A 7603-nucleotide genomic window follows, 5' to 3' on the forward strand; every position below is an offset into this window, starting at 1 on the left:
TTGTTGATGTTTGTTTCTAAAGATGTTGTTGATGAGACTTTGTAGAAAGCAGCTGGTCTGAGTGATGTGATCAGAGTGCAGTAGATAATGTCTGACAGCAGTTTGAAGAGGAAATGGATTCTGTTCTGTTCTTCACTCATCACCTACCTGACAGCTGACACCTCACACCTGTTTCTCTCCTGCAGGTCAGCCGGACATTCACAAAAAGGATGGAGGGTTCAAAATTAGAGTTGTTATACATCCAGCTAGTTTGACAGTTTTTATTTTGCTTGTTGTTGGTGCAATTGTTGGCTGTGTGAGCTACAGAAAATATAGACAACGGCAGAGTCAAAGTTCTTAGTCTCAGAGCTTTAAACAGCTGAAGTGTGAGTCAACACATCCTGAATTTGGTGATCAGAACATTTTCTTTATTTGGGCATGTTAAGAACTTGTAAAAGAACTTCATCATGATGAAAAATAAGAATAATAAAGATTTCTTCATCTCAAAATATGATATGATGAGTTTTTGATTTTGAACATCAAGTATAAAACATTTTGGATTGATTGATTGATTATACTTTATTCATCCCGAGGGAAATTGGGTTAAGGCTGCCAGCCGTGCCAGCGCCGTTGACTGACGTTATTTTTGGTGTGTCATCCTTTCAGTCTTCCTACCATTTCAACCCTCCTACACTATATACACGAGCTCGTGAACTCCTGTAGGTATCACAATTGTGTTTCTGCTTTTTATGCTCCGCACTGGAGGTGCCATATAACATCTGATGTTAGCAACTATGCAGGTTGGGCCTGGTTAGTAGCTGTGTGACTGAGTATTTACAGAAGACATTTTGAGGCTCTCCTATTGGTTGCTGTAGAGTTTCTTTCATATCAGATGCAAAACAGCTCCTGCACCTTTACATTGTTAGGTTAGTCACCTTTCACTGGTGCAGACACAGAGTTGTACAGCTAGTTGGTGCACTTTAGTGTCAGTAGATGGCAGCACTAGATATTGGTTTATTGTTGAGATGGTGGTCAGAGCGGCCAGAGCTGGTGCCACATCCAAGAATCACTTTTGCTGCTAAATCAGCTCATTAAACTCTACTTTAAAACCACGACTTCACATCTGTTACCTAAATGCTAAATGGTGATATTACAAATACTGCTTTTCTTATTGCAACAAAGAAAACCCTGCATGTGCGTTCTGCACATCTGCCCGCCACTCACACTGCTATGACAGAAACACTTTAACAGGTGTTTACTTTATTATTTCACAAATGCATGACTAGTGCAAGAGAGCAGTTGCTATTTTAATGAGAGCTGACAATAAGAAGGAACTTGAAGAAACTACACTAACTTGTAATAACATCTGTGTACGACAGCTGCAGGAGCACTGGGCTGTTGATGTGCTGCTGTGAAGGTAAGACATTAAAAAATGAGTTGGAATCTGCTCATTATGTATCTATTAGACTTGTAACTAGCTGATCATTTGAAAAAGACACTCAGCTCTATTTGTTTGAAACATCAGATGTAACCGATTTCTTTTTTTGGGACCTTGGAGAGTGTAACAGACTTTGAACCACAGACAGCAAACTGCACGCCAGCTAAGATGCGGTGTACAGCTTCTTAAGTTAAACGTCATCTCCCAGTGCAGCCATCCATAGCCCAACAGACTTCATTTCCTATCACGAACACGTACGCACTTTGTTCTGACTTTTTTTTCTCTGAAGTTTCCAGCCACTGAATAATGCTCCTGCTGTTTATAGTGTGCAGCTGTGGCGTGTATCAGTTAGCATCAGACATCTTTCTGAAACCCACAGAACCACACGAGAACAAAAGTGAGACCAAAGTTTATTGATTCTGCAGAAAAACTAGATCACTGCTGTGGAGCAGACAGCACGGTCTCCCACTTAGAAATTAAATAGATCGATAGAAAGATCAATAGGGGATCATATACAGTGCATTCCATTACTGCATTAATGCATTACATACTATACATACTCTTGATAAGGCAAGCGTGCTGGCTGTGTAAGGTGATGAGAAAAACACAGGTCTTATGGGTCGGTTGGACCAGTAGCTGGAAGTCATCGGCTGGACTGGTGGGAATCTTCAGTACAGAGCTCTGGCTTCACAATCTGAACACACAGTTTAAAACATCATGAGAAACAATAAGCACCTGTGCACAAACCTGGCCCGTCTGTTATATTCATATACAGAAAGTGAGGAACACGTCAAACCAGTTACAGTTAAGACGTATCTTAACGAAAGGTTTCAATGTCTAAAGTCTCTCAGGCGCAAACCTGCATTTTAAGTATTAATCACCCTAACACACTGAATTATGAATACTATAAACAGTATATGTGAAACTTCAGATCACACAGCATCTGCAGGTGCACCCCCTGCTCTTTGATACATTTCAACCACAAGATACCGAAGGTCTCACGCAGTTTACAGGAACAACATATAACAGGTGGAGACTGTTGCTGTGGGTTTTTACTCTGACAAAAGGTCAATATTCTGTATCTAGGTCTCCTTTGTTTGCTACGTGTCTTTCTATATGTTTTTATAGAGCAACATCCATCCCAGAAAACAATTGAAACATGAACATTGTAACATGTCGTGCATTTGTTTGTCTGAGGTTGTATTTAAATCATTTTTAAACCTACTAAGGGGCGGATCTGCTAATGATGTCAGTGTTAATTTAAACCGATGAGCTCACCGTGCTTGGATCACGTGACTTACATTTTTCTTTTTTAACATTTTTTAAACTGGAAGATACAAAATAAGCTCATCAAAATAAACTGTCTGAGAAGTATGAACCAATCTTCCCACACAGGACAAAAAAATGAAAAACAGGCGGATGCTGCTGCTGTGGTTTTACAGTGAGAAAACGTCATTTTCACACCTTGCACATCCTATCTCACTTTTACCTTTAGATCAGCTTGGATTTTTCTATTCTATTGTTTTTTTCTTTTCTGCACATGTGCAGAGCCAAACAAGTGTGATGTTGACAAGTGTGATGTGATGCAGAGCCGTGCTGTTAGAATAGAACCAGGAAAATCCAAAAGAAGAGCGTGAAAATCAAAGGAGTGCATAAGAGAGTGTAAATGTTGGCCTCATGACAATCTGAGGTGCTTAATTTTCTTCTGCATTTCCTTCCAGCTTTACTCTGAGTCTACATCACTTCCTGTACTTAACATTGTTCTTTGACTTAAACTTTACAGCTTTTATGAGCAAGTCTCAAAGTCTGACTTGACCAGAGAGCCGCAGACAGCTCACTTAGTCTCTTTGGTGAATGGTAATCAAACTGGTTCTTATACACTTGAGTACTCAGAGCACTTTATACAAAATACATCATTCATCCATTCATACAAGCACTTGTTTTCTATTGATTTAAAATTGATTTTATCCCTTAGCTGTATTATATAAAAGGAAGTGTGAAATCAATAGTTTAATTAATTAGTGTAAATTGACATGGGAGGTCTTTATGAGAAGGAAAATCTGAAATGCTTATGCCAACACAGTTGTCCAACATTTCTGCTCTCCTTCAAATGTTTCAAAGTCATCCAATGAGTCAGATTAGAGTCTTTACATATTCTGGCCTCTGAGGCTTATGTTTGACACCACTGGTTTAAACTGGAATGCCAGGAATAGCTGGAATTGTTCTGAGCGTTAAGACAAAGAGGAGCAGCTGTACCTGGTCTTTGTTTATATGGGTTTCTCTTTAATCTTGATTTCTGCATAACAGATGTCTTCTGTCCTCACTGCTGAGTAGACGGCAGCTAAAGCGCTCTCTGCACAATGAAACACACAGAGAGGACATCAGTGCACATGGTCATAGAGACACTACTGCCATTACATTAATCATTCAGATTATTTATTGTGGGGAAAGTAATTATGATTTTCCTGCTGAATTTGTAAGTATTATTGTAGCTCCCACAGATTGACCCATGAAAGCTTTGAATGAATGAATGAATCAACAAATCCACGAACTAATCAATCAGTTTGTTCTATGTATAAAGCAGATAAGGATGTTATAAAGTTTAGATATTTGCTGTAATTATTCATTCAATTTATGTTATTTTATTCTATTTAATTTGTATGATTTATATCTTGCTGCTTTATTTTATATATTGCGTTTATATCTTACACTCTTGCCATTATGGTGCACTGATTGAATTTTATATATTCCTTTAACTTTTCTTTAGTCTTTTTTTTACACTGAGGTGAGTGAGAAACAGTATTTGAGTTATCCTGTGTGTCCAAGTAGAGAGCTGACAATAAAACATTTTTGAATCCTGAATTTTTGAAAAGCCTGAAAGTCGGAGTCTCACCTTGAAGCTTCCTGTCAACATATCGTTCCACCAAAACAATCAGTAAGACCACTAGAGCTATGACACAGAGTGTCCCAGCAGTCAGCAACACCGGGAGAAGAGGAGAGGAAGCGGCAGGAAAGGTCAAGGTGGTCGAGGTGGTTTTAGGTGGAGGTGTGGCTGTAGATGGAAGTGTGGATGTAGGTGGACGTGTGGATGTAGGTGGAGGTGTGGTGGTGTGTTTCTCTGAAATAAAGCAAACACAGTCATTAAGTTGTCGTCACATTGTGAATGTTGAACCTGCAGAAACACAGACAGGTGAGTGTGTCACCTGTGACAGTGATCCAGCTGGATGGAGACTCTCCATGACCGCTGATGTCACACTTGTAGAGGCCTTCATCAGACCTGGAAACATGCTGGATGGTCATGTGACCTGTAGGCTGCTTCCTGATGAGGGAGCCATCTTTATAGAAAGCAGCTGGGAGGTTGGAGGGAGTGGTCTTTGTTTTACAGAGCAGAGTGACGTCATCTCCCTCCATCACAGGGAGGACAGGACTCTGCAGGATCACTGATCCACCTCAACACAGAGACAAACTACAGCATTTCATCCATTTACACACAGCTTCATCAACACTAACTCCACACACTCAGCTTACCAGTGACTGTCAGGTTAACCATGTTACTGATGGGACCTTCTCTGGACTCACACCAGTAAACTCCAGTGTCCCACAGGACGATGCTGCTTGTGGTACAGGAAGAACCAGCTGATGTTCCCCACTCCTCACACTCAGCTCTGGTGTCTGTGCTTGTGTTTCTCCTCAGAGTCCATCCAGCAGAGCTGTCGTCCTCCTCACAGCTCAGAGTCACAGACTCATATTCAAAGACCTGAGAGCTGCTGGGACTCACAGTCAGACGAGCTGTGAGTGTTAAAAATAAGCTTTTCATTAATTTCAAAAGTAATATAAATTATTGTTTTGATGAAATCAGCCTATAGAATGAAAATAAGATTTAAATGCGCTATAGACAAGCATCTACACACCAGATATTTCTGATTCTGATCACAGTTTTAGCACTTTATATTTAAAAAAAGACGTTTACTGACCTTGGTTTGTTGTCCAGTAAAACACCGATGTCAGAACTAAGGAGAAATTACAATTAGGTTAGTATAGAATAAAGACTAAAGAATAAATGACTGTAGATAATTATTATGTTATAGATAACTATGAAACTCTGGGAAAATGCTGGTTTTGCTACAAGTGATGTCACGTATGGAGTGGGATGATTAGAGCAGGATGATTATGTTAGTTTAAATGAATCAACACTTCTGAGTCACACTAAATGTCAGAATCCTCGAAGCAGAGGTCGAGGAGGGGGTGTGAGAACAATTTAAGGAACGTTGTGCAAAAACTCTTCTTCGTCTTTCATGTAAATTCATAGTTAGATTTAAAAGTCGATAATAATGAATATATAGAAATAAATCTTTGCAGTATCATTTCCCCTGTAAATGTCACACAAAACTGTCTCTCAGTCTTTTTGCACTATTAGGGTTTTTTTTCTCACTGTACTGGTGGCATAAAGAGCACTACCATAACTTGGTGCTTTTATTCTTCTTTTTCATGCTTTTTCCTTCATCACTTTTGATTAACAGAACAGAAAGTAAAAGTTCAACATTTAAAACAAAGAAAAACCAAAAAATTCATGCTTTACTCACAGAGCAGACATAGTACAGACGCTTCCTTCATCGTCCTCTTAACTGACGTGACCTTTTGTTCCTTTTTGTTATAGAGACAAGGTAAACCCCACCCTCTTCACCAGCTTGTCTTTTTTCTATATGTGTAAGATGTGTGTCAAATATAAATTAAAACAAAAAATCTTTCAATTCAAATTGTAGTTTAAAAGTTATTTGACTGAAAAGAGTACAAAGCTGCACTTTCAATAATTTAACCGCTTTTAGTGTTTGAAAATGTGTTGTGTTGTTTGGCAGCTTCTCTTTAGCAACACTTTAACAATGAAGAGCTGGGAGAATAGGGATGCAGTGGTGAAAATTTCCCAGTCTTCCCTGATATGCAGTTTTAGCTGTTGAGCATAGTGGGGTTCTTGGAGACTGTTGCCCACAAAGACGCTTGCGCAGGCTGTCACCGCACCAGCAGCAGAATCATTGATACGAAACAGGATGGGTCCGTGCTTTACCTTGTTTACATCAAATTCTGACCCTACCGTCTAAATCTCTCAGTATATATTGAAACTAACCAGACCAGGCAGTGTTTTTAGAATCTTTTATTTACATTTGGTTAGTGAATGTGTGAATTGCAGCCTCGGTTTCCTGTTGTTAGCTGACAGGAGTTTCAGCTGGTGTGGTTTCTGCTGCTACAGAATCTCCTTCACATGCGGTGCATTCAGAGAACAGCAAGTATCATTTTGTTGTAACGAGTGGTTGTTCGAGTCACTTTTGCCTTCCTTTCATCTCAAAATATAAAAAAGGGGTGTTGCACATTCATTATGCAAGTTAGTGACCTTTCACTCGTGCAGACTCAGTGTTGGAGGGCTTGTTGGTGCACTTTAGGGTCAGTAGATGGCAGCACCAGACTATGGTTCCTTGGGACCCGTCACTCAGGAGGACGTGGCTGATTTTTCTTTTTTTTCCCCCCCATTGACTCATCACACGCAAGAAAACTTGCACACACAGACACACACGCCTGGTGCTAAAACTCACCCATCCTGCTATATCAGCTTCTTGTTAAAGATTAGACTTGCTCCAAATTACAACTTAAATCATTTATCTGCTTTTAGATCAGTAATAGTTACTATTGGCGACTGTCAAGCCTTTGAGTCGCCGAGCAGCTGAATAGGGGAATAATGTTGACGCGCCCGCTGTTTAAAACGTTAGTCCAAGTTAAAACTCCTTTATTTGTTGTCAAATCCTTAAAATCCGTAGAAAATGGTGAACAAAAACATTCTAAGCTTGAGCGGTCAGCAAAAGTCGACTTCCCCCATCACCCACTCATTCACAAAAATTCCCTCGGGACGTGAACAGGTGATATAGCAATCACTATTACTATTACTATTACTATTACTGACACCACGTCACCCAAAGCTACGCCTATCCACAACATTCCGGCCCTTAATTATTACATTCTTACAGTAATAATTACACATGTAACACCATAACTCATGACACACACTTCATCACATCACAGACACCCAGTGAGACAACATAACATACTCAAAAGTCCACCAAAGTTATTTTCTCATGTCTTCTCTTCTTTTCTTCTGTCTGCACATGGTCAGTCAGTCATAGGTCAGAGGTTACCAGC

At 39.7% G+C, this 7603-nt stretch overlaps 1 long non-coding RNA gene across 1 annotated transcript; it reads right to left on the reverse strand.

Moving 5' to 3' along the window:
- Positions 1-1035: 1035 nt before the first annotated feature.
- Positions 1036-4663, reverse strand: LOC121813246. Its single transcript, XR_006053598.1, has 4 exons — positions 4621-4663; positions 4311-4535; positions 3674-3770; positions 1036-2111 (listed from the first exon to the last, which is right to left on the reverse strand). It is a non-coding gene; the product is annotated as an uncharacterized LOC121813246 (long non-coding RNA).
- Positions 4664-7603: the final 2940 nt, after the last annotated feature.

This window comes from Haplochromis burtoni, unplaced genomic scaffold (assembly GCF_018398535.1).
Source record: "Haplochromis burtoni strain Fernald_Lab_line unplaced genomic scaffold, NCSU_Asbu1 Contig_1329, whole genome shotgun sequence".
In the NCBI taxonomy this organism is placed as follows: domain Eukaryota; kingdom Metazoa; phylum Chordata; class Actinopteri; order Cichliformes; family Cichlidae; genus Haplochromis; species Haplochromis burtoni.